The sequence below is a fragment of the Haemaphysalis longicornis genome, unplaced genomic scaffold (genome assembly GCF_048455015.1).
Source record: "Haemaphysalis longicornis isolate Haplotype H1 unplaced genomic scaffold, Haemaphysalis longicornis Haplotype H1 scaffold_75, whole genome shotgun sequence".
NCBI lineage: Eukaryota > Metazoa > Arthropoda > Arachnida > Ixodida > Ixodidae > Haemaphysalis > Haemaphysalis longicornis.
The window spans coordinates 592,985-619,956 of NW_027526434.1; the positions used below are offsets into that span (position 1 = coordinate 592,985).

The window sequence follows — 26,972 nt, forward strand, 5'->3', positions numbered from 1 at the left end:
TGCTGTATCTGGCACATTAGTGATGATTGTGGCAGGATACCCCTAGGGATTCGTCAACCAAAGATTGGCCGAAGAGGTCAAAACGTTCGACGCGTTCGTTGCTACCCAACAAGGAGGAGTGTAAGAATAAGAGGTTGTCGTTCGTCGCCTGCGAGCTCAAGACACGTACCAGGGGTACGAAACACAAGATGGTCTGCAGAAGGCGACTGCCAAGGTGGCTAAAATTCGACACCGATTTCGCCAACTTACCCTTGGAGATTCTCATTGTCCCAAAGAAGCCCTACATAATCACCACAAACATCGATGACGTCGACGGGCTTGTCAACGGAGCGGTGGTAAGCTTGACGTGTCGAGTCTTTATATGATGTGCGGGCGAATGTTTCATGGTTTTACCGATAAGCATTTTAGCTTCGCCCCTCTCATCATCATTCACTTCGTGGAGATGGTGGGATTTTTTTAAGCCTGAAATCATACTTGCTGAGCGCAATTGGCAAAGCATGTGCTGCAAATCCGTCCTGCTCTGATTGAACAAGACAACGTCGTCTGCAAACCATAGGTGGCTAAGGTATTCCCCATTAATTCTCACTCCTGTTTTCCTCCACAGAAGCTTTCTGAACACACCCTCCAGACAGGCTGTAAATAACTGTGATGATATTGTATCTCCTCGCCTAACCCCCTTTTCTATAGGAAATTTGCGAGTTCTGTGATGGAGCCGTATTGTTTCCGTACATCCGCCGTATATATCACTGAATATCGCAATGTATGCCTCGTCGACGCCATGATCCCGTAACGCGTCTGTTATTCCTTAGGTGGGCACTAAGTTAGATGCTTTCTGACTATTTATGAATGTCATATACAGCGGTGCATTATACTCTTAGCACTTTTCGATTCCGTGGTTCTTAGCATGAGTATGATCAAAAGTTAAGAAACCCTTCCTGAAACCGGCCTGTTATCGTGGGTGTTGATAGTCTGAAATGGCACTGATGCGGTTAAGAATTACCTTAGGAAACCATTTGTACGCAACGGAGAGAAGGCTGATAGGCCTGTAGTTTTTAAGCTTTTTGGCATCACCTTTCTTATGTAGGAGAACTAAATTTGCATTTTTTCATTCCATTGGCTTCCTTAAGGAGCTCAAGTACTGCGAGAATCGCACTCCAAGCTGCGTTAGCACAACGCTGCCTCCGAGGCACAATATATCGGACGTAATGCCATCATCTCAAGCAGCTTTCCGTTTCTTCTTTGCTTGGAGCGCCATCGCTACCTCATGGGTTGTAATCAGCTCAACGGGTTCCACACCCTTTTCGGTGAAACGTCTGTTTGAGGCAGGGGTAAAAGCAAGTAGGTTTCTGTAGAATTCTTCGGCTATTTTTAGTGCATCATCGATATTGTTTGTTATGTGACCACAGGCGTCCCGGAGTGCATAGATTATATCTTTGCCAATAGTGACCTCCCTTCTAGTCGTTTTCAAACTCCCTCCATGTTTCACTGTTGCTTCAATTTTTACAACATTGAAAGCACGGATGTCGGCAGTCTCGCTTTTGTTGATGAATTTGGAGAGCTGTGCACTTTCTATTTGGTCTCGCGAAGTGCGGACTAACATTTTCCGGCGCTGATAAGTAAGGTCCTTAGTTTTCTGTGATAACCGACACTTGGATGCGGGCTGTTTTTCTCCGATGGCTAGTGCTGAATCCATGACCACATGTGCAAAATGATAATTGAGAGTGTCCACATTATTGGTGTCATTAAACAACGCAGAGAATTTTTTTTTCAAGTAACAATGGTAAGTCATCTACTTTCCGCCCCACGGAGGGCAAGTTAGGCGTCTTTCGTTTTGGCATCATTAATCTTTCCCTTCTTATACCCACACTGTTGCGAATTCGGAAAAATCTGTGATCACTTGTTTTAATTCTGTCAGTCACCAGTACATCGTGAATCATGCGGTGTATTTACGAGAGTGTAAATGTTTCTGGGGCGATTTTCGTGCGGTACATTTGGTCTGTATGAGCGCCAGGTTTGTGTTACAGACCAGCGTAGCAAGGCCCCATACGCATGGAGCTGATTGTTAAATTACTGCCCCGAGATTTACTGACCGTGTAGATGTAAGCAGCGTTTCCTCACATGGTCATACTAGGGCTATACACTAGGATGTAAATCTGTTTTGTGCGCTTACATAATCCAGCGGAGCAGTTGAACCTGACGGCACACCAGTTATTCTTGCAATATCATACCACGGATGTTGATCACTATCCAGGACAAGCAGTGTGGCATAAATTTCCCGAACATTGTACAAAAGAAGTTCAGCAAATAAGCACAAAACAGAAAATTTATTGCTCTGTCGTCTTATACTGAGAGCGCTCGCAAACGTTCATCATCTGCTGCATATATCCTTCTCGAGCAGGACGGTGACGAGCTTATAGTGTAAGCCGCGCCCGCAACTAACGCATCTTTGAAACATCACCATGGGACACAGGCAGTCTGCAGAAACTAGCACAAACTGAAATCAGAGGGCCTTATCAGATACCACACCCTTCCGACAGCTTTTAGTCTCTGTGAAATCTTCTGCATCAAAAAATAAGCCCACCGAGTGATCAGCTGGTCGTTGAAGTCGGAAAAAAATTGCACCATCTTCCCGTAGTATGCTAAGTAGCCATGGAGTCGACTGAAGTTCCCATTAGTTTTCAGTTCGTCGTTTCCGTTGACGTTCAGCTTCGCGTGCCTTTGTTGTACCAGTAGCTTCGTGACGTAGTTTGAATGAGTGAAGGACATAAGGCGCGTTTTTTAGCACATGCTCCCGTCTCAGTTTGTAGCACAGTGGGAAGAGCGCCACGTACCTCCCGCTGCGGCCAGAGATTCGTGGGATCGAAAGCATGCGCCGCCTATTTCTTTTTATAGTGGACTGCGCTTACGTCAGCCCAAACGCTGACGGGGCTGAAGAGACGCGCATGCGCAGTGGAGTGCGGAGGGCGGACAACGACAACGAGGGACGCAGGGACACAGCCCCGAGCATGAGATGCTTCGCGTCGAAAAGAAAAGGAAAGGAAACACGCCGTTAACGTGTGTGATTATTAAAACATTCATTCCTTGGTTTTGTTGCGAATTTGTACAGACGAGAAGACGAGCTGCCCCTTTAGGTTTCTGCAAAATACAGTGTATTTCGCCTATACTTGGGTCGTTGGAGTCGCACCTGGCTTAAGTTTAGATACGGGGGGCCATGGTTTAAACGACCGTCTTTAGCATTTCTCAAGCTGCGCCACTGGGTATTTTTAATTCCCGCACGAACTAATTTTGTTTGCTCCAAACTTACAGACCATTTATTATTCCATGGTTTCGTTATTTTGCGTCATTCTTTCTATAATGCGTGAGTGTGCACATATTTGGCGACGCAGAGCCTCGCACTATGCTTAAGATTGCACGACGAAACCAACATCACACTGGTGAGAGCTCCAACGCAATCAACGAAACTAACCAGCCTGGTGAGAGCTGATGAGAGAGGTGGGAATTGGTGGTGAGGTCGGCAAAATAGAAAGAACTCGACGATGATGATGATGATGATGACGATTGCTATTAGTTTCCCCTTTGAAGCGGGGTGATGACATGTCATCTCACTGAAACTCAACCACTTTTTTTTTCATTCCCCCTGCACTCACACAAACTTAGACTCAAAAAGCTCGTTGCCTCTGGTGTCTCCTCTTGTTCTCTGGAATAAACCAACTATGTCTTTACCACATTAGTCTGTCGGGGGGCTCGAGGATTCTCGGCGCGACCGTGGCAGTAAATTGCCGTTTTCTGCGTGTCTTCGGGCGGCAGCTTTTGTCATTCGTTTTCGTTTCTCGGCACGCCGATGTTTTCAAAATCCTGCTCCGAATCCAAATGGCGCCTGCCCGCAGGCAAAATCAAGATTCCACGTACATTGACGTTGCTTCATATCCATATCACTGTCCGCTTCTTCACAATTGATGGATGCTTCGTTCCGGATACTAGAAACTTCGTTAAGACAAAGAACATTCAGACAAATGTTCGTATAGACAAAGCTGAGTGAATTTCCAATCGACTTGATTTTTTTGCGTACTGTGGTATTCACTTGGACGGACCTGATCATGGCAGTGTTTAAGGCGTTTTGTTGGTCACGTCGCTTCCATCGGGGATGGTGTTCGTGTGCTCGTTGCGTGCATAATGCGTGTGGAAGCGTAGGCGACCGTTTAGTCTAGTGGCGAGGTGCGGTGTGCAGGGATGGCATACTTCGGCGCATTGGAGACGTTGCTTTGATTGAGGTGTGTGTTGCATATGGTGTGGGAGCCGTTTGTCTGTTCGTTTAGCGTGCACAGGCGTGCCTTTGTTAAAGGGTGTCGTGGCTAATCGGTCAAAATTGTTGCGGCTCAGATCTCGCTTTTTTAAATTATTTATTTATTTATTACATCCTCAAATGCCCCTAGGGACGGGTATTACCTGAGGTCATCAATCTTCTAGAAGGATGATGCGTTCGATGGCTGATTTGAAGTTGTCGGCATCGGAGTGGTGCGTGGCTTCGATGGGGAGACCGTTCCAGTCTATGGCTGTTTGAATAAAGAAAGAATTAAGATGCGCAGAAGTACGGGCATGCGGTGGGTACACTGCTTTTGGATGGTTCATACGGCATGAGTGGCGGTGAGCATGTGTAATGACGGAGTTACCAGAAGACGAGTGATATAATTTATGGTACAGACATATGCGGGCACTTTTGCGTATTGTTGCGAGATTTGGTAGGTTAGCTTTAGACTTAAGGTCGGTCACGCTGGTGTAGTATGAGTAGTCACCAAAATAAACCGGGCGGCACGATTTTGGACTGATTAACGGCACAATGAAAGGTTCGATTGATGAGTGTCCCAAACTGCACATGCGTATTCCAGTTTGGGTCGCACAAGAGTAGTATAGGCTAGTATCTTAACAGCGGCTGGGGCGAGTTTAAGGGTAGTTTTAAGTAACCCAGTACCCGGTTAGCTTCGTTTATTATATGTGTAATCTAGACAGACCATGACAGGTTTTGAGAAAAGGTAATGCCCAATTACATATATGAAGAAACAGATGATATAACTGACCCATTCAGGAAGTAGTTATGTAATGGGTACGTCTCGCGGCAATGGAAAGAAATGAGCGACGTTCTGTTAACATTCATGGTCATTAGCCATTTCTCGCACCATTTCGTAATAAGAGTTAAATCTGGCTGAAGGATATCTACATCATGATCGCTATTAATAGGACGATAAATAACACAACCTTCAGCAAAAAGCCTTACGTTCGAGAGAATGTTAGATGGCAGGTCATCAATATAAATTTTGAAAAGAAGAGGGCCTAGAACAGTGCCCTGTGGCACTCCAGAAACCACGGGTGACATCGGAGAGGAGAAATTGTTAGTTTGAACGAAATTATTATGGTTAGTAAGAAGGATTTCAACCAGTTAAGAACAAGGGGATTAATGTTTAGGCACGAAAGTTTTCGCAACAACGGCTTATGAGGAACTTTGTAGAAAACGTTTTCGAAATCAAGAAACGAGACATCTGCAGGTACATTAACATCAACACTTAAACTGATATCGTTAAAAAATAGTGCTAACTGCGTGTCACATGACATTCCTTTTAAAAATCTGTGTTGGTTCGGGTGGAAGAAATGATTGCTGTTCAAGAATTTACCACGTGCGAGTAAATGATGTGTTCCATTCGTTTGGAACAAATACTGGTGACAGTTAGTACTGGTAGGTAGTTAGTAGGGGAAGATGATGAACCTTTTTTTGGAACTGCAGCAATCTTACCAACTTTCCAGTCTGATGGTACCACCCCAGATGACAGTGATTGCTGAAATATGCATGACAAAATAACACTCGTGATTTGCTTTGTGTTTTTTAGTACTTTGGAGTTAATACCGTCAACACCAGATGAGGAGGTTAGTTTGATAGACTCAATGAGTTTCATAATTCCACTAGGTTCAAACGTAACGTCCGACATAACGGTATGGTTGAGGCCTGGGTAGAAAGAAGGATCACCTTCGGTTCATCAGTGAAATTGGAACAAAAGGTAGTATTCAGTGTTTGGGCAACGCGTTGGTCGGGTATAGGGAGGTTAATTTGGTCACATAGCGATATGGGCTTGCGCGGCTTAGGTATAATTGTTTTCCAAAATTGAGGGGGGTTATTACGAAGCATTTCTGGCAAGGTCGTTGAGTTGAAAGCGCGCTTTGGTTTTACAGTGAGTGCTTCAAAATCTTTTTCTGCTGTACGGTAATTGGACCAGGCATGCTGAGAGTTATTCTTTTTCACAATCTGATGTTTTTTTTCTTTTTGTTATTGAGGCGTTTTAGTGTAGCATTAAACCACTCAGATGATGGGAGTTCAACTATGTAATGGTAGGAACATGCTTTTCAATTAGTTGCTGCATTGCATTTTTGAAAAGTTACCAGTTTTCTTCAACCGAACGAGTAGGGGAATGTGTTAGGAATGCAGAGCGGAACCTGGTTAGTTCGTCATTGATAGAATCGTAGTGGCCTTTGTCATACAAGGTTAGCTTTTTCTTTGTTTTTATCTGGGGTGTTGATGATTGATTGTGGGGTTTAACGCGCCGACGCAACGCAGGCGATGAGGCGCGCCGCAGTGGAGGGCTCCGGATTAATTTTGACCACCTGGGGATCTTTATCGTGCGCCGAAATCTCGTACACTTGGGCGTTTTTGCTTTTCGCCTCCATCAGAAAAGCGACCGCCGCTGCCGGGAATCGAACCCGCGACCTAGTGCTCAGCAGCGCGACGCCTTAGCCACTGAGCTACCGCGGCGGGTTTATCTGGGGTGTTACTTGTGCCTGATACGAGGCGGCGAGGATCGCATGATCACTGAATTCTGGTGAGTGCGTGAGGCTTAATAGGTTATCCGGGTGGGAGGCGAACACTAGATCTAATATGCTAAAAGAGAGGACTGTTTGTCTTGTTGGTGAATTTATGAGTTATGATACACCAAATGTTAGGCAAGTGTTAACAAACTCTGATCCTGTATTTTTTTACACATCGTTGATGATAGGTCAAACCATATTATGGAAGGGAAGTTAAACTCTCCAAGAAGAAGGACGGGGACGACTTTGTAAGATTTGCTTAAATAGTTCAGTGATTCTTGCAGGTCTGTCACAAAATCAGTATCTGCATCGGGTGGACGGTAGCAGACACCGATGATTAGAGGAGGATATGATGCCCAAGATGATATGAAAACAATTTCAGATGCGCAAGTGATATGAATTAGGTAACACTGTAGCTCGTGATGTGAGGCTATCAATACGCCTCTGCCACGTTTGTTGACACGGTCCCGTCTAAATACATCGAAGTTGGGAAAAATGGGCATGAGTTCCGAATCGTTAATCAGTGGCTTGAGCCATGTTTCTGTTAGTATGACTAAGTTGCAATCGGTCGTACCGATAAGATTTGACAGTGAGTCTCGCTTGGGCAAGAGGCTTCTGATATTGGTATATATGCATGACAGGGGCGTGTGGCACAAACATGACGAACGGGCATTTGCTAGCTAGGAAGAACGTGGGGCCACCTTGTGTAGGGAATGGACAAAGTAGTACATGTCTTCACCGATTATTAGTCTGTTGTGCCGAAGAATAAAGGTATTCTGCTGCGATTTTCCGAATTCAACAAGTTGTTTCAGGACAAGCCATGTTTTTTGGGAGTAGTCCTGAGAAATGGCATAGTCAGTGCTTTTTCGTTTTTTGGCATGTAACAAAGCAGGCTGTTTCATTTTATATTTAGCGAAGTTTACAATGATCGCCGCTTTGTGTCGTGGTTAAATGCTTCCAGTCTATGTCAGCGTTCTATGTCTGATGGTTGGATGGGAAGGCCAAGATTGGTTGTGCAGTTTTCTGTCACAAGCTTTTCTGCCTGCTCCAAAGTTCCTTTATCACTATCACTGGCACCGTCAAACGGAAGGTTTGAATGGCGGGATCTGTCTTCCAGATCATCTATTATTGATGCTAAGTAAGCAACTTGTTTAGTATTCTGGTCAGCGGCGGCTTCAATGTTTTTTACTTGGGCAAGTTTTATCGTAAGTAGGGATGAACAGTCAGCTTCGATTTTGGTAAGGTGGTTTCAGATATATTCAAAGGCTTTGTCACTTTCTGATAATTTGAGGTGAATGCCTTTCATTTCATTTAGTATGGTAGCTTGTGAAGACATAATAGCATCTAGGGCAGGCATTATGTCTTCGGGTACGTCATCGGTTGATGAACGAGTTTTAGGGGGGGCCAGGGTTTTCTGCGATGTCCCGTGATAATATAAGTATGGTAAGTAACACTTGGCTACATTCCTGAGCAATTTCAATGCAACAACGTGGGCTTGAAAGCGCAACCAATTAAGCGTAATGAGATGGTGGCGCATATAAAGAATGTGAGTTAATTACCTGTAGGGCGAGAAGACGGTAAAGGTAAGCGAACGTCATTGTAGAAGCGCTGCCAAACCCACTAACAGCGTTTCTATTCCGGCACTCCTAATATCGCGCTGGGGCAATGCCGTAGTTGACAACGTGGCTCGTGATCCAGGCAGTTCGTCGGCTCCACAAAGCAGCTGCTCCTTGTGGATCTTTGCCGTGGTTGCCTAGTAAGTGAAACCATTGATATGGGCAAGCGGGCGTAGTTCCTCTCGTCCGTTCGGTCCCACATTCCTTGGTGTCATAAACGTAACGTTATAGGTATGGCATTCGATGCATTCGGCTGTATCGGCTTCATTCGTTGTCGTTCTTGCCATGCTCGTCTCGTCGCTCAAGCTCTCGACTTTTTCCCGTTGTTTCGAGGATGCTGAGGTCGGTATCTCTCCCGTACAAGCAGGCTCTAAAGCCTTCCGTTCATTCCGACTCCGCTTGTTCTCTGTTACGTCCACCTGTACGAAATGGTGTTTGTCGGATGAGTCTCGCTCGGAGTAGGAGGTGCCAAAGATTTTATTTCTTCTAGCTCAGACCAGCCGCATGCGCTGGCCGTTTCTCTGCTCGTCGACGGACCTACCGGCACGAGTGTGATGTCATTCGGTGGCTGGTCTCGGCTTGGAGCTGTGGGTGCCGCAGAGCTCGTATGCTCCGGTACGGTTCAGCCGCGTGCCCTGGGTCATTTCTTACTTGTGTCAAGGTTCATTTCTGCGGTTGGGGATACGCTAGCCATGTCCGGATAGCAGCAAAGGGAGCGGAGAATGTCGCGAATACAGTTTCCTCCGTTTGTACTAGCTTGGTCGCGTTCCGTGCACTGTGCATTTCGTTCGCAGTGGTTAGATCCACTGGTGTGGGTTGGATGTCATTGGTCAATTCAGGTGCGTTTCCTGCTGTGTGCGTTTCCTTTGTCGTTGGAAACTCCAAACACCTTGGTGCGCTGTCGTTCGCCACGTATGGTGCGTTTCGAGCGCCATGCATATCGCTCCTTGTGGCCCATGTCCAGAAATCCGCATGCGAGGTTGTTGGTTGCGTGAAGCGGAGCCGGTACAGCACTTGTCAAAAATACCTTGCGTACTGGCTTCGTTGCGTGACGCGCTTTGAGTGTTTCGTTCGTGTAGGTCTGTACCGGAAGAGTGAGTGCGAGGCAGGTGCTGCATTATGGCTCATGTGCTCATCAAAAGATCATCGAAAGACGGTAGTCGTCTGTAGCCCCTGCCACATAACGCGCCTCACGAGGAGCACGATCACGTGCGCCTTGTGAAAAGTGCCTGGCATCATCCAGGCTTAAGTGTGGGCCTGCGCCCAATAAGGAGCTTTTAAAAATACAAAAAAAACAGCGCAATTGAGCTTCAGCCTTGTGAGGAGCGCTGATATCAGCCAGATCGACCATCCGGAACACTCTGTCCAGCGTTCGTGGCGTCATCTCTCGCGTGCTGTTCTTGCCTTTAAACGTGCGTTGGCGCCAGAAGTGGGGAGCACAGACGCCGAGTTGGCGCTACAGATGGCGTTCACGAAGCCGGTTGCCGTCGGTGCTAGCGCGTGCTAACGCCCTCCACTTCGGGAAAGATGTGAAAGGCCGCGGACAAAACGGTCTTGGCCTGGCAGTCATGGATAACTTTGTGCGGCACGTTCTCAAATCCATGTGTGGTGGAACAGCCGGGCCTCCGACGAACGGAGAGGGAACGCCAGCTCTGCTGTTTTTACAACCTTGCTCCACTAGTGCAAGATGGTCTAATTTTTTGCGTTTGTGGTTTTAATGGTTGGTTTTATCGCGTTTTTTTTCCGATGGCCAGAATACCCCCACGTCTATTCTTAATAAAGGAAGAGTGCAAATGTAACTATCGTATTTCTGTCTGGGTTGAAATATTCCTAATGTCTTATTTTTGCAGAACACTGCTAATAAAAAATAGGGTACGAGATTTAGTAGCTAGGGAATATTTTACCGATGTGGTGCTATCATTGAAGAACTATTTTTAACTTTTGGTCAAGCGCGTGAATTGCGGGACAGAGAGTCGTCCTGTTGTAGAGAGTACACATTTTATGCATAAACCTACATGACAGCGACCCCTTCAGTTCCCGTGTATACAGAAGGACTTGATATTAGGTTGCAATAAGAAATTATCTTTATGACAGACGCATGCAGCCAGCCAGCCAGACACACAAACAGGCCAACAATTTCGCGCCTGAGTAGCCGAAGAAAGATTATTCTGCTTAAAACCAGCTCCAACGAGATGCTTTCTCCACTGTTCCGCTTGCTGCGAACATTGCCCAACCGTCCCCCTTGCCGCCGCCTCCGGCCCCAAAAATAACAGAAAAACACAAAGACAAAAAGTGGCGAGCGAGCGCGAAGCAAAGAGGAAGGTCTCGCCGGAAGGAAGAAACTGGACAGAGGCGCAACGCGTCGTTATTTTTATTTCCAGTGAGACCCCGGGGAAAACTCCCACGCAAATGACTTTAACCACTCATTTTTTATGCGTGTGTGAGTTTTCATGCCAGAGCGCCCGACACAAATTCCATGCACTGGCGACGCGCCACGGTGGGGCCGATTTGAGCGTCGGTCAAACCACCCGCGGCAGATTCGAGATAAACGGCGCCGCCGTGTCTGCTCTCCCTTTCTCTTCCCGACGAAGAGGCATAAAATATATTACCAATTTCAAGGTGAGTGGTTGAAACGAGATAGCACTTTTTCAACATAAGACGTTTTAGAAAAACACTACGCCCATGTTTTGTAGCTTCGAAGACATGGTTGTTGCATTTGCTGAGAGCCGCACAACTGTTTAGGAGGTATTGCCGCCTGGTGAGATTAATGTAAAGATTAGGAAACGCCTGAGAAAGTTAAGGCGGCGGTCTCGACGGCCGGCGCCGGGCCTCCAGAGTGTACAGCAGCAGTTTTCGCCACGAGATATTGTTGTCCAGAAAATGGTGTCCTTGCGTGAGAGAAGTGAACCATGGACCGTCAACTTTGCAACAGGTCTCTTTTTTGATGTTCTTTTGTCCGTTAAACTGCCTTTTGGTCACTTCAAACGTACCCCTACAGTGAGTGAACTTTCACCGCTCTTTACTGGCATCTCTTATCGCCCACTGCTTCGCAGTTGCATTGGAATATCGTCGGCCTAGTGAATGGGGCATGTCTTCCTCGACACCACCGGGGCTCTTTCGGCCGCCGTTCCTGGCGTATCCATGCCCGCCGATAAACCTGAAGGACCCCGCTCGCCTCCGCAATCGTCTTCACAATCGCAAGAGCCCTAACTTACCGCGCATCCCCACCCCTCTCCAACGCCATCTGACCCGAGCCCTGCTAACCATCCGGCCCCACCGCAAGACGTCGCGATAAATGAAACAGAAACTGTTCCTGCTGAAGACACCAATCCTGTTCCTCAACTCAGCTGGAATCAAGACGCCTCCAAAACTTCCTTCAGACTGGACATCAAGGCCCCGATCCTCGTTGCAAGTCGGTCACGTGGAAAAGATACTCCGCTGCACACCCTCCTGTCAACCAAATCAACCGGGTGAGTCGACCTCGATATCTGCTCGGGCTAATACAGAAAACAAAATTTAACATTAACAACATACCCAAACAAACTCTCGCTCACCTTATCGGTAACACTGCCCCCCAACCGTACCTAGAAGAACTAGCCTCTCATTAATACGATACTCTCGAAAATTGCCTGCACATCACGACGTACAACGAAACCCACAAGGACCACCCCCTAACAGTAACGCACCTTCAGTTTCCTCAGTCTTGCGCCACTTTCACCCTCCTAATCAAAATAAAGCCTTCCCTCTACCGGCCCAACTCCTCTCGTGTGGTTATCGAAATCGAACCCAGCGACAGCAATGATAAAATCAAGCAATGGCTACGATGTGAACAGGCCAAAATCCTCGACTTCCACCGCCTTGCCCACACTAACAAAGCTGTCATTACATTCGATTCCCCCGTGCCGCCTAAAATTGCCAAATACTATATGGCCAATGTAAAAGTGTCCCCATACCAACCACGCAGAATGGTGTATTTTAATTGTCGGAACATTTGTCATAGGTCAAAGTACTGCATCTCCCAAACCGTGTGCCGCTTATGCAGAAAAAAGCACCCAGAATCAGACGACTGTGGCTCGGCGATTTACAGCGTGGTCTGGGATGAGTTCGGTCACATTTCGCTGATCCCAACTTGCCCTGAACGCGTACCCCAAACCACCCAGAGCTCTCCTTCCAATGATAAAGCTCAAGGAATTTCGTGGGTAGACCGTGTCAAGAACAGCACCAAAGAAATAGACATTGCTTCACTTACAGCCCCTTTAAACGAAACAAGAAATGCAGCCAGGACAAGGACAACCGACCAAAATCCACAAATCGCCGCCATCCTTGCTCAATTGAATGCTCTTCGAACTGAAAATCAGCAACTTAAAGCTGAAATCGCTGAGCTGAAGCGAGCGCATGCGCCCAAGTGGAACGCCCTAAATAACCCGCCATCAAAACATTCTATAGCACCACTCACAGTTCACGGCCCCAGCCCCAACTCTAAGCGAACCTCTACCTCTCAGGCGAAAAATGACCACCAGATGACCCAGACGTTGCAAACAATTCGCACGGAGATCCATTAAGAACGGCTTGCATGGTTTGACGACGGCCGTCGCATGCCGGAATATTTTGAAGGTCATCTCAACCAAATCAGAGACCTTCTCCAGCAAGTCCTCAAATCGATGCGCCCTACGGAACCCATCCGCAAACCCCCTAGAAAAGTTTAACCTCGATCCAAAGCATGACTCCCACATCACTCACAGCCCTACAGTAGAACTGCCGAACCGGTAAAGTAAAGCAACTCAGACCAGCTTTCCTCCTCATTCAAGAAACTTTGGATACCCCAACATTTCCGCCTACAACCCTTTCGTAAGTCCCTCCATATCACGAAAACCAGCAGCCCCCGGGTATGCAGCAATATTTGTCGATGCGTCGATTCCGGCTGTACAATTACAGGTTCCCGCCTCGAACTCGAAGATGCACGAAGTTGTGCCCATTGTCGCCCAGCCACCCCACGCTAAAAAGTTAGTCTTGGTGTCCGCCTACTATCAACCATACCCTGCCTCCACCGGCACGGGCCCCTTCACATGGTTTCAATACCTTATCAATGCACATCCAAATACCCCCATTCTCGTCGGGGGTGACTTCAATGCACATCATACGGCATGGGGATATTCAACAAATTCGGCTCGCGGAACAAAGCTCGTTCGATTTACTGAAATCTTAAATCTTCAACTAATCAATGATACAATATACACTACCCGCATCGGTCTCCATCCATCTCAAAAGGATACCACACCAGACCTTACGTGGGCCTCGACAGGTGTTACTAAATCATGGCTACCCTGCTCTACAACGTGGGGCAGTGATCACTTCCTTATTATCATCACATTTCGCGGCAAACAAATCCGGGACAGGCGGAACAAGAAACAGTGCACCCATTTTTATTGGTCTTCCTTCCGAGATCGTCTGCTTCAATACGACCCCCCTACATCACTTGCAGCAATGGCTGATATTATACGGAAATTCTCTGCTGCTGCATTGGAAACAATTACATGCGATGAAGATTCCCCTACCTTTGACAATCACCTCGCCAACACTTGGAAGCGAGTGGAGTACCTCACCCAGCTCTACCGCTCAACTGGAAGAAGGCACAACATACTCCACCGTATCCGACATCAGTACAAGGTCATTAACCAATACCAAAAAGAACTTTTAAGGGACAACTGGGTAAATCGGTGTCACAACCTTGGGAAAACACCACGTTATGCTTCTTTATGGAAACTTTACCGAAGCCTTGGGGTCAAAAAACGCAGTAAGACACCAATAATTAGCACCATCATGCTGAGCAGCACGAATCCCATGGATACCGAAGAGTCGCTGCTCAAAAGCTTCTTTTCACACGTATCACTAACTCTAACATCCCCTCTACCCGAAATCCCAGTCCCGGAACCATGCTCCGACCTTGAAAGCCCCTTCACAATTGCTGAACCTTCTACAGCTATTTGTCAAGGCAGACCGAAGTCTGCCACCGTACACGACAGCATACAATGGAACCACCTCTGCAACCTTCCAGAACCAGCACGATACAAACTCTTGGAACAAATCAACGATTCCTGGGAAACCGGACAGGTACTTCCACATCTCAAGCTATTCCTCATCTATCTCATACCGAAACCTAACTAAAAACAGCCCTCTCCTAACAAGTTTTCCCATCTTCGGCCAATCTCCCTCACACCTGTCCTAGGCAAACTCATGGAACGACTCAATAATAATCGAATAGTGCATTACCTCGAATATGTCGAACCATACCTTCACCCAGCGCAAACTAGTTTCCTCCCGAATCTCGGTACTACCGAAAGCCTATGGCTGCTGCGACACGTCATTAATCGCTCAAGCTGCTCGAGACTCCCGGACTATGTACTTGCACAGGATCTCCGAAAGGCCTTTGACTGTGTCAGTCAAAGCGCCATCCTCGATGAACTTGCTACGTCCTTTCCTAGCCAAAGAGCACAGACATGGGTTCAAAACTTCCTAGAAGCCCGTCCCATCAAGCTTCAAGGAACACTCCCAGGTTGAACCCCTCGTACCTTCTACCTCGACAGAGGAGTTCCTTAAGGTCCGGTCCTCAGTCCCACACTCTTTAATCTAGCCATGACTAGGATAGCCCGGTACTTTCAAAGAGACAGTAATGCGAGGTTTACTATTTATGCGGACGATATCACAATATGGACCGGGTCAAAGGACTACCCGAATGAACGGACTATGATTACGGCCCTTCAAAATGCAGTAGAAAGCATTGAATCTACCCTACCGGATCTCGGGCTTTCCTTAGCCCCTAATGAAACAGAATTCCTGTCAGTTTTTGGCCACAACCCAGCTCCTGACTTTAGTCCGCCTTGCATCATCGTTGGCACCACACCGATCACCGCCAAACTCGATCACATTCACCTACTGGGCATCGCCGTCGGTTACAAAAGTATCCCGACTATATGGCTGAATCAACTAAAACAGAAATGGAATTCGACTCAACATGCCATACGAAGACTATCTAATAAGCATGGAGGAGCAAAGCAAAAAGCAGTGCACACACTTGTCAGCGCCGTCGCAGTCGGTATTCTTTCATATGGAGCCCAATCTTACACATTGAATTTTACCCAACGACGCACTCTTAATGTCCTTCACAATGCGACTGTTCGTACAATCACTGGCTTACCACGCCATACAAAAATCTCTAACCTCCAATCTGCGGTTGCCCTTCTACCAATTGAAAAAATTACTCAAGAGCAAACCCACCAATACAACTTCAAGCGGAAGCATACCCATCAAGGTGCCATACTCACGGCCTGGGATAAGCAAGATTGTATCCCCTTACCTGACTTCCCGATACCTATTCCTCCGTGGCAACGACTTCTCCTGACCGAACCAACAACAACTCACCCCACCACCCGCACAACGGCCATTTCTAGAGAAAAACGTTGTCAGAGTCTATTTTCCAAAAAACAACCAGACGAAATCGACGTTTATACTGATGCCAGCCTGACACCACTAAATGGAACTGCCTGGGTTTCCCCAGATGACCGACCCATTATAGGAACCCGACACTCCAAAATTGCTGTTACACCCACCGAAGCGTAACTACTCGCCATTACCCATGCCTTTGAATATTTGATGTATGACCATCATCAACCGATACCAAAAAAGATCAAAATAATAACTGATTGCTACGAAGCATTTCAAGAACTTCGGCGACCATTTTTCAACGCACCCTTCCGTAAACCAAATTATCAGGCCAACAATGACTATAAAACTCTATGGCATTCAAGTCCGCATAGACTGGACTCCTGGCCATGATTTGGCGGCACCGGGAAATCAGGCAGCCCACGAAGCTGCGCAGGAGGCTTGCTCTTTTCTCTCCTCCGCTGATCCCACCGTCGCCCAGCCTTCAGACCTTCCTGAATGCTTGGACACGACCGAAACTACCAGCGTACCCCCCGCCATCCGCATACACCAGTACAAACACGAAAAGAAACTCCGACTCAAGCAACTTACACCGAAGGATCACGTTTCACAGAGACTTTCCCTTACAAGAACCCAAGAAATATTTATTAACAAATTCTATACAGACGCATCACTTTCACCGGAAACAATTCGCAAATGGCACTACCCCCACATCAACCCAAAATGTCCATACTGTCAGCAAGCCGTCCAGACTGATTTGCACCACCTGGTCTGGATATGCCCCAAATTCTTTCAATACCGCAATTGCACTTCCCCAAACCCAGATACCTCAAACCGTATCGATCCCCTCACATTAGATGAACACACCATTAACCTTATAATACGGTTCGGCACTAGGAGCGGTCTAGCGCGAGTTATATAGCGATGGCCCACGCCAGTGAATGGACCATTCAATGTTGAACAGTTGTCCTGTGGGAAACTGATGCCGTTTCCCGAATACCACGAACTCATACGAGCACCCTTCAACCATGAATCCTCCCCTCGCAACTCCCCCACAAAGCCTCCGGCCTTCCCTTTTTGAATAAAAGATTTAACAACAACAATGTCCTTGCGTGCACGCGCTTGTTCTTCGCGGGTGAAAAAATGGGTCGCACGGGTTCGTTTGCGATTTGGGTCTTTTGAGTGATATATAAGACAATCGATTGGACGCACTTTCAGATGAAGTTGGACGCACTTTTAACGGAGGTTTTGGCGCACTTCTGACGCAGTTTTGATGACAGAAAGCTTTTGCGCTTCCCCAACTTCCTGTAGCGAGGGATTTTGGTTTTCTTCGTGACACATATGCATTTGAGGGATTGACAAGAAGTAGAGAGTTTTCTGGGGTAATGTGTTCGCTTCAGAAAATTAAAAATTGCGCTGTGTCCTTATAGAAAGAAGAAACAAACAAAGAGTTGGTGGTAGTGAATGCGTTGTATCAGCAGCTTCTTGACGTAGTTTGAATGAGTCGAGGAAATTTCGTCATTCTTGCGTGTTTCGCTTTGTTTACAAAGCAAGAAACGCAAATGCTTGCTGAGTTGTTAACTAACTAACTAACTAACTAACTGACTGACTGACTGACTGACTGACTGACTGACTGACTGACTGACTGACTGACTGCAACGGCTTACTTGCACGAATGCTTTGCTCTGTGGACAGCCAATGCACTCGCTATTTGTACAAGTGCGGCACGCACACACACAGCTGGCTGGCGCCGCGTCTTTTCAAAGTGCTACGAGTTGTGCCGCGCCTCCGCCAGATGGCGCCACGGGTCCCACGACCGAGAGAAGACGCAGTGAAACATCCCCCTCGCGAGGGGCACGATCAAATGCGGAGCATTTCCGGGGGCGCACGACGTTAAGTAGTTTGCGTTACGTTAATGTTGTTGCACTTGTGGCAACTGCTCACGAGAGAGCGCTAGTCAGCAGTAATTTGAATGAGTCAACGATATAAGGCGCGTTCGTAGCGTCCCATTCTGTGTCGGCTTTGTGGCGCAGTGGGTAGAGCACCATGTACATTGCGTTCCGCCCGCAGGGTCGAGGGATCGAAACCGGCCGCCGGATAGTAATTTTTTTTAAATAGTAGGGACTACGACGGTGCGGACTACGGACGTCAACGCGGGTGACATCGTGAGTTACTGAAATGCTCTGCATTTAAAAATTCGCGCCAGACGCGGGTTGGGAATCAGCAGCGCATCGGTCTCGTCGTTTTCTTTTTTTTCTGTCGCGATTTTTAGAGCTGTTTTTTTCTTGAAGCAATAAAAAACCCGTTGCTCCGTTGGCACAGGCGATCCTTACCGACAGTTTATCAACGTTATCGGCGAGCAGGGAACAAAAGACCGTGCTCAGAAGAGTCGGCTAACTACCGGCAGTATATCTAATTGATTTTGCCACTGCCTGCCGGAGACATTGCTGGTAGAAGCTCGCTAGCCTTTAACTTTGTAATACGCAAACAAGAAAGGCAATAGATAAAAATTTTAATGCTGTATTACAGCATTGTTACTGAAACCAACGCCGCCTGTATAATCCTTGCCTAATGCGTGAGCGAAAAATGGCCAAACAGCCACTCTCCTGTCGCTCTCTCCTACCCTTTCCCGCTCCTTAGGCTTCCTACGTGCTTTCATGTCCACCAGCCACCGCCGCTTCTCGGAAACTATGCAAAATAGTTGAAAGTTTGTCTAGTGTTCCCCTGGCGGTGCCCCGAAGAATTCGAGGCAAGCTGGCAGACACACGCCGTAGAATTGGGTGCAGTGTTCGCGACTCGCGAGCAGTGACGTAAGGGTGCACGCCCGCCGGCGTGCGCCACATACCGGTTGAGTGCTGAACTTGATTGATTGTGGAGTTTAACGCGCCAACGCAACGGAGGCAATGAGGCGCGCCGTAGTGGAGGGCTCCGGATTAATTTCTACCACCTGGGGATCTTCGACGTTCGCCGAAATCTCGCACACACAGCGTTTTTGCTTTGCGCCTCCATCAGAAAAGCGACCGCCGTGGCCGGGAATCGAGCCCGCGACCTCGTGCTCAGCAGCGCAACGCCTTAGCCACTGAGCCACCGCGGCGGGTTGAGTTGATGAACTAAGCGCCCCTACCGCTGCCATTGGAAAGCGGGCGACGCGTCAGGCAACGTTCATACAAGTGGCGTTGCTCAAAGAATTATGAAACGCAAAGAACATTTTTTTCTCCCGGGGATATAATATCCCATAATGTACCATGCACACATAAAATGCAAGTGTATAAATACCAACATAAAACATTTACTGTATAACGCAGCATTTATCTATTTACATGTCGGTTTATGTATACCTACATAGAAAGTGGGTATATAATGTGTATTATATACACCATGAAAAGTGTAACATACACTCTTTAAAATTAGGTGTAGACCCGCCAGGCGAGCTTACGATGGGGGAATAGATCTGTCAAACTGTATTTGAGACCAGATGCGGCGAGTTATGAACCTATGTTTAAAAAAAAAAACAAGCTCTAGACTTATGAGAAATGATGCAGTGGGCATTCCTTGGCATTCGAAAGCCCCACTTGCGAGTAAAATAACCCGAAAGATGGCGTTTCATACGATCGTTGGGCAATACAGGGTTATAGGGATAGCATTATTAGGCTTATTTTTCGCTTTTACCGTGGCTGCCAGCCGTCCGCTACAAGACGTGCTCATCCAGCGTTCACGGAAGTACGTCATCGCTGCCAGCCGGAAGCTACGACCGAGGCAGACACATTCCATTGCTCGCTGTAATCTGGGGGCCTGATTCTCGACTGCACAAATTGCCGGCAATTCGCCATGTTTTTTTTTGCGCTAGCACGACGTAAGCAATCAGTGACGTGCTGCACTTGTAGCTGTAACGACATGCAGTGTAATTTGACGATTTTCTCATAAAGATCGCAATCAAGGCATTGCGCAAGAAAGATATCAAATATTGCGCGAGAAATATATAAAAATACTTTGCATGTACTCTAAAAATTAAGACGGTAGCTGAGGCTGACAAGAACAACGCATTTCTGCAGGTCAAAATTGGTGTCAACACCACAAGGCGATCGAGTAACGTTGATTCAAAAGTGAGCGAAACGTGGTTGTCGAGCTAAAAAACATTCCACAATTTTGTACAGTATCTATTTATTTATTTAAATCGCTTTTAGTAACATAGTTGGGCTCTCTGCTTCAATGCAAGCTTTGTTGCGTTATCACCTTCCCACGCCGCCAGGCTATCGTCTGCCGCTATGTTACAAGTTTGTGCCGCGATCACAGAAAAAGACGGCGGTGACCATCGCTTGTGTGACACACAAGAGCAGTAAAGCGCTACGCGTGATAACCGCGTATTGTACCGATGTCGCAGATTCACTCATTCGTCAAGCTTTTCATTTCATTTATTTACTCTCAATGCACAAGGCGTTACAGGGAGGAGTGGTGGAAAAACAAATAACCATCTGCACAAACAAATGAAGCATGTTTAAAAAGGGTGCGCGTATAGGGTACTCTTGAATTTGGCAGGGTCAGTAATTGATGCGATGGAAGCGGGAAGGTGATTCCAGTCCGAGCTTGTTGTGGGCATGAATGAATTAAAATAAAGATTTGTACGGCTGCTTGGAATTCCAACTTTGAAGTGGTGATCGCTGCGGGATGAAATGTAGCATGGTGGCAAGAAAAGAGAGTTACTTAGTGAGTGCATGATATGGTACAACTGGCGGCAGAGGCACAGGCACAGGCGCTTGACTTCAATCTACGCTGTAGTAAACAAACGAGACACTTTTCTTGTGTTTGATCGTGTGGCCCACCAGCTGACTAGGTGGAGCGTGGACAAATAACATGCATTTGGTTCTCTTTGCCATGGAGAGGCTTGTATTGCTCTCTTATGTTGCGGTAACGCCAAACAATTTTTTTTTCCAAGCATAAAAGCAAAATACTTCACGGTTTTTGTGATCGCTGACTTGGAGACAGTCGAAACTATTATTTGTTTCGCTAGAAAACGTGCTTTAAAACCGCGCGTCATGCGAAACTGCGCCTGTTGCAAATTCGCGGACATTTCGCGGCGTCGAAGGTCGGGGAAATGTTTTTCCCAATATCGCGGCAAAAGCAGCCGCCATTTTCAAGCTGTTACATACCATTACGTCACTTTTACGAAGTATGAAGTTGCCAATTCGTGACGTGACCGTTCCCGCCAACTGTTTAAATTACGTCACTCCATCTCTGCCCATCACAGAGAGGGCGTGTATTAAAAGCAGTATTGTTGTTGAATAGCAGAGACAGGCATACGTTGTCATGGCCGTTGCATATATTCTAGTTTTTCATTGCCGGTCACGAATTGTGCACGTCACGTAGATTAAAATGAGGCAAACTTTAGAACTGTTTACAGTACACGTCATAAAACGTCAACATGAAGAAAACACACACAACCGCTTTGTCAACCGGAAACACGAGACCGAAATTGAAAGCCAATCAGAAAAGACTTCCGGCAAATTCCCGATTCCCTAGGAATTTGTGCAGTTGAGAATAGGGCCCCTGTTATATGGCACAGCGGCAGCTGATGTGTGTCAAGGACAGCAATGATACCACGGCGGCGACGAAAGAAACGAAACGCATTTCCAGCAAAGGCCGCATTTGCGCAGCGAAGGTTATTCTACACCCTTGGGAATGTAGCATGTTCATTCGACACGGACTCCATCACACCAAAGTGCCTCCTCCAAAGGAAGTTCAAAGGTTTAAATTTTAGGTGGCATTGGGGCCCAAGCCCCACCTGGCATATGGGACGCGCCGTAGTAAAGGCCTCCGAATTAATTTCGACCCTTGAACATGCGCCGAAATCTCGACACCCGGGTGTTTTGGTTTTCTGCTTCCTTCAGAAAAATGGCCGCCACCACGGGAAATTCAACCCAAGTGCTTGGGGTCAACAGTGCAACACCTTATCCATTGAGCCACTGCGGCGCGTTTTTCACCGGAACTGCTGATAGCGCCAAGATTTGGACACCAATAAAAACGGGAAAACTTATCATCAGCAGTATCTCAAAACTTAAGGAGGGAATAGATTATATGCTGAAAGGAACAAAATAAAGCCTAGTATATACCGTCTAATTACACGAATTTTCAAACTCATGTTCGATATTCTCGCGGTTCTCTGTTCACCTCAACCTCTGTTTGGCAAATGATGAATGGCGCCACACAGCCGGCGATATATCACGTAAACATTCTTCGCATGGCTCCAAAGTCATGCGGCAGAGCCAATCTCACAATCTCGCCTAGATTATGAAATGCCTAATCAAGAGAAGAGGACAAAATCAGAGCGGTAACGATTACTCACTCAGCGACTGATCATGAGCCGGATATCGGAGAACATACCAGCACTGAAGACAACAAAATAAACATCATCACAACGACTGCATATAAGGCAGCCCTCCACGTCGCAATTTTTACCGTGAGACGAAATGACAAACGGCAGGCCACCAGGGTAAAAAAACATACCCAGAGGTGAGTCCAGAGGGGAAAGGACATTAACTCGGTGGAGGGACAAAATAGGCAAATTTGGAGGCAAAGAACGGGCTCGGGCAGCGCAGGACTGGAACGGGTAAAGGTAAATGGAGAGGCCTCCTTCTTGCAGTAGACCTACATAGGCGGTCGATGATGATAATGAAAAGGTCCTCAAATTGTGGCTTCATAATGCTTTTAAAAAAATCAGCGAAACCACCCTCCCCACATCAAAGGAGCGGGTGAGAAAAAATATCGCGACGGGCCATCGTATAGCAGACCTACCCCCCCCCCCCACCTCCTCCGCGCACCATCATTACCACACACAAAAAAAATGGCTGGACGCAATGATGTTCATATCACCGATCCAGCGAATGCAAAAAAAAAACACTTTTCTACGAAGCCATCAATCCAAACCTGTACAATTACAGGTGATCTGGCAGAATCAATTTCTTTCGACGAAACTTCCCAAATCATGTGAATTCGATATATACGCGAATCATGAATGTACGAACGTACGAGGCAACAATCGTAGTAGTTGACTACTCTGGCAATCATTGTGACTGCATGGCCCTACTTCGCAGGATCGAAGAAGTGAAGCTGGGGTCATCCTGTTGGCAATTCGATTAGTGGTAACATCGAATAGAAGCGTGTACAGCATTACAGACTCTCAAAGGGCTTACTGTCATACCCAATGAAGCAATTCAACATCATCACCTAGAAGACCCGGACACAAGGTCCTGGAAGAGCACCACGCACCGACGAAGAGGCACATGGATCACGTACTGTGCCCCCGCCTCCCCCCCCCAAGAAAACCGTTCCGAACACCTCCTCGACCTACGCCTAGGAAAGCGATCTGTTCCCGCGTCACAAGAGATCTCAATGCCAAAGAGTTGCAAACTCTGTTGACGATAAACCAACACAAGTATCTACGAATGTGTGGGGAAGATGTTCGCTGGGAAGATCAGACGTTAACTTACAACTGTGCTAAATTCGGAGATACATCCACTCTTCTACCCGTTTCGACGCAATCTAGCAATATGCATGATATGCCTTCGTGAGAACAACTCATACATTGCATATCCCACTTCTATCGAGATCTAAGAGGTAGCTTTGACCACCTCGATACGTAGTGATCATCGTGAGCTGGTTGACAGCGGAAGGCAAGACACTGCGGCTTTTGGGACCCTGAACTAATTTTCCGTGCTTGAGCTCCATCCCATATGTTTACACGCTGTTTCAAAATATCCTCGCTCTCAACTTTATCCCTCTCTCTCTCGCTGTCACTATCTTTACAAAAAAAAAGCACGTTCCGTCCGGCAAAGGAATTGGAGAATAAACACTTGAACCACTGACACTGTCTCCCTCTCGTTCAAGCTTCCCAACAAGCGGCCGCAGCAACATTTGACGCTCACAACTGAAGCCACAGAAGCACCGAGGGCTTGTCTCTTTCCTGGGCCATGGCAATTCAAAGCTATTGCTGCTGGTATTTCTCCCTTTCCCAACCCTCTGTGCTCGTGAAGCATACATCGTAAATGCCGCAAATGCGACGTCTCAGAAGTAACGGCTACGGAGAAACGCTTTCGCGACGTACATCTTCTGAGCTAAACGTAGATGTCATCTGCAACTTTTTTTCGTGTATTATGGAGTTCGCATATTTCACACAAGGTAAAGCAGGCCTTTGGAAAACCGAAACTGAAAGCATTAAGGCTGACTTTGCCACTTGACCTGGGGTGTGAGCGCAGCAGCCCGTCTAGCAACCTATTAAAGCTGCAGTGTCTATCTAATAAAAACGGTGATCAAACGCGGTTTTTTAATTTACATTTTGTGACATTCCCAGGCACTTCAGAACTTTTTATTTCAAGCAAACATTTGGATCTGCTTCACCAATGAGCTCTCGGCGTTACTGCTTTCGTGACGTCCAAAACCATAGGGCTGAAAAATTGTGCGAGGCGTCCGCATCAGTTTTTATGTTTTGGCGTGTTGTACCTTATTTAATGACGGCTGGTTGCAGCAATGGCGCAGATACTTTGCACCGTTTTCTACCTGTACAGGCAATCTCTTTTCCACTCTTTAATGTCCATTTAATAGTTTAGATGTTGAAAATATTACGGCTCAGAAGGTAACCCCTGAAAAATTGAATGTTTTCATTAGCGCTCAGTTTTTGCTGCCCTCATTAATGCTTTTTTATACATGCATGCAACATTTTATGCCAAAACGTTTTTTATGTTGCTTTTTCTCGCAGGTTCGAGTCTAAAAACCTGTGAGGTGCGCATTAGAACGTACCGCGATGGCCCGACCAACCCTGGTTTGTATTTCGGTGCGAGCAATTGTACAAAACGTACTGCACAACACCACCTGAATATTACGTCTATAACACTAATTGTACAGTGTAATCATTCCTTCGTCCCGGCGAAAAAGATTAGTACAGGTTATTTCAACAAAAAATTCATGTTTCAATAAAGGCGCCAAAGGCTTCTGTGTGCTGACGAAAAGCTGTTTGTCAGCGGGTAATAAAGTTTTCCATTCCGCACAGTGGTTATTGCGTCATTATTTTCTTATAGTATGAAAACTAAGCCGTTATATATGCTGAGACAATCATGAGTGGCGCTGGCTACCACCCTCAAGCGTCAGATACAGTTGTAGTAAATATAAATACCACAGAAAGTGAAGGAGAACACAGTCGCCCAGATAGCCGAATTGGTAAGGTATTCGAGATCTAATCGAAAGGCGTGGGTTCGGTCCCCACTCTGGGCGCGTGTTTTTCTTTCTTTCTTTCTTTCTTTCTCACGTAATAATAAAAAATAATGTAACGTCACTAACGGTAAAAAATAGTCTAACCATTCCCCTATGCCTTCTTTGGCGTTGTAGACTGCCGGCATTTCTTTCTGTATTTCCTAACGAGCCCCTCATTTCCAAACCCGTTTATCGTGCGAAAGCTTAGCGAGGGCCTCGGTTCTGGCAGCCTTGATGCCAAGGTAGCATAAGAGGGTTTCCCGCCAGTTACCCGCTTATGACAGGCTGTAGACGTTCGCGTCACGCCCCGGGGGTTGAAAAGAAGGTCCCCTTCTCCCCGTGTAGTCTGAGTGGCGCTGGCTACCACCCTCAAGCGTGAGATACAGTTGTAGTAAATATAAATACCCCAGAAAGTGAAGGAGAACACAGTCGCCCAGATAGCCGAATTGGTAAGGCATTCGAGATCTAATCGAAAGGCGTGGGTTCGGTCCCCACTCTGGGCGCGTGTTTTTCTTTCTTTCTTTCTTTCTCACGTAATAATAAAAAATAATGTAACGTCACTAACGGTAAAAAATAGTCTAACCATTCCCCTATGCCTTCTTTGGCGTTGTAGACTGCCGGCATTTCTTTCTGTATTTCCTAACAAGCCCCTCATTTCCAAACCCGTTTATCGTGCGAAAGCTTAGCGAGGGCCTCGGTTCTGGCAGCCTTGATGCTAAGGTAGCATAAGAGGGTTTCCCGCCAGTTACCCGCTTATGACAGGCTGTAGACGTTCGCGTCACGCCCCGGGGGTTGAAAAGAAGGTCCCCTTCTCCCCGTGTAGTCTGAGTGGCGCTGGCTACCACCCTCAAGCGTCAGATACAGTTGTAGTAAATATAAATACCCCAGAAAGTGAAGGAGAACACAGTCGCCCAGATAGCCGAATTGGTAAGGCATTCGAGATCTAATAGAAAGGCGTGGGTTCGGCCCCCACTCTGGGCGCGTGTTTTTCTTTCTTTCTTTCTTTCTCACGTAATAATAAAAAATAATGTAACGTCACTAACGGTAAAAAATAGTCTAACCATTCCCCTATGCCTTCTTTGGCGTTGTAGACTGCCGGCATTTCTTTCTGTATTTCCTAACGAGCCCCTCATTTCCAAATATATATGTATATATATATATATTTATATATATATATACATATATATATATATATATATATATATATATACAAGAGAAAAGGTTCCTGGCTGTGAGGTTAGCGGTGCGATAGAGAAGTCAAACTGAAAGAACATAACAACATTTATTCTAACGTTTCGACCGGGGGCCGTTTTTTCTCAAAGATGCAAATAGTGCAGATCACTTCGGTTTAAATACATTTCAGTTGTAGGCGGGGCAAGGAGATGTATCAAGCAAAATGCATGCTCTACGCGACACAGAAGTATGCGAAGCCCCAGAACTCAAGGGGGGGGGGGGGGGGCAAGCGTTGGAGTGGTGCCGGGGAAAAGAGGGGAAAGGCGGGGGGCGTAATCAAGGCAGGCGAGGCTGTAGAATAAGAGGAAGGCGTTGCATGGCACTGAAGTCCCCATGGGAAAGCAAGAAAACGAGGGACTAAGGAGGTGCGCCTTTCCTGCTGGTTTCTTAACTGGAAACTGACTGGTTAGGAGAAAAGGGTGGGGGAGACCACAGTAAATTAAGGACGCCTAGTGCAAGCGTTAACACACACTCAGACACACACAAAAAAAAGAAAGAGGAAGGAAGGAATAGGGGGATTGAGACAAGAGAGGGTTTTTTTTTAGCGGGAGGGGCGCGAGAACCGCATCGGGGGAAGGCGGGGATGAAAGAGGT

General features: G+C 46.8%; 1 long non-coding RNA gene across 3 annotated transcripts in view; it reads left to right on the forward strand.

Moving 5' to 3' along the window:
- The window catches only part of LOC144148067 (uncharacterized), a 97,687-nt gene extending 72,740 nt beyond the window's left edge, over positions 1–24,947 (forward strand). For 2 of the 3 annotated variants that reach the window (XR_013317955.1, XR_013317954.1), the window contains one exon: positions 24,655–24,947. This is a non-coding gene — a long non-coding RNA (uncharacterized LOC144148067). Of the gene's footprint in view, positions 1–11,518; positions 11,927–24,654 lie in introns of those variants that run through there. The other variant, XR_013317956.1, reaches the window with a different exon arrangement.
- The last annotated feature ends 2,025 nt before the right edge of the window (positions 24,948–26,972 follow it).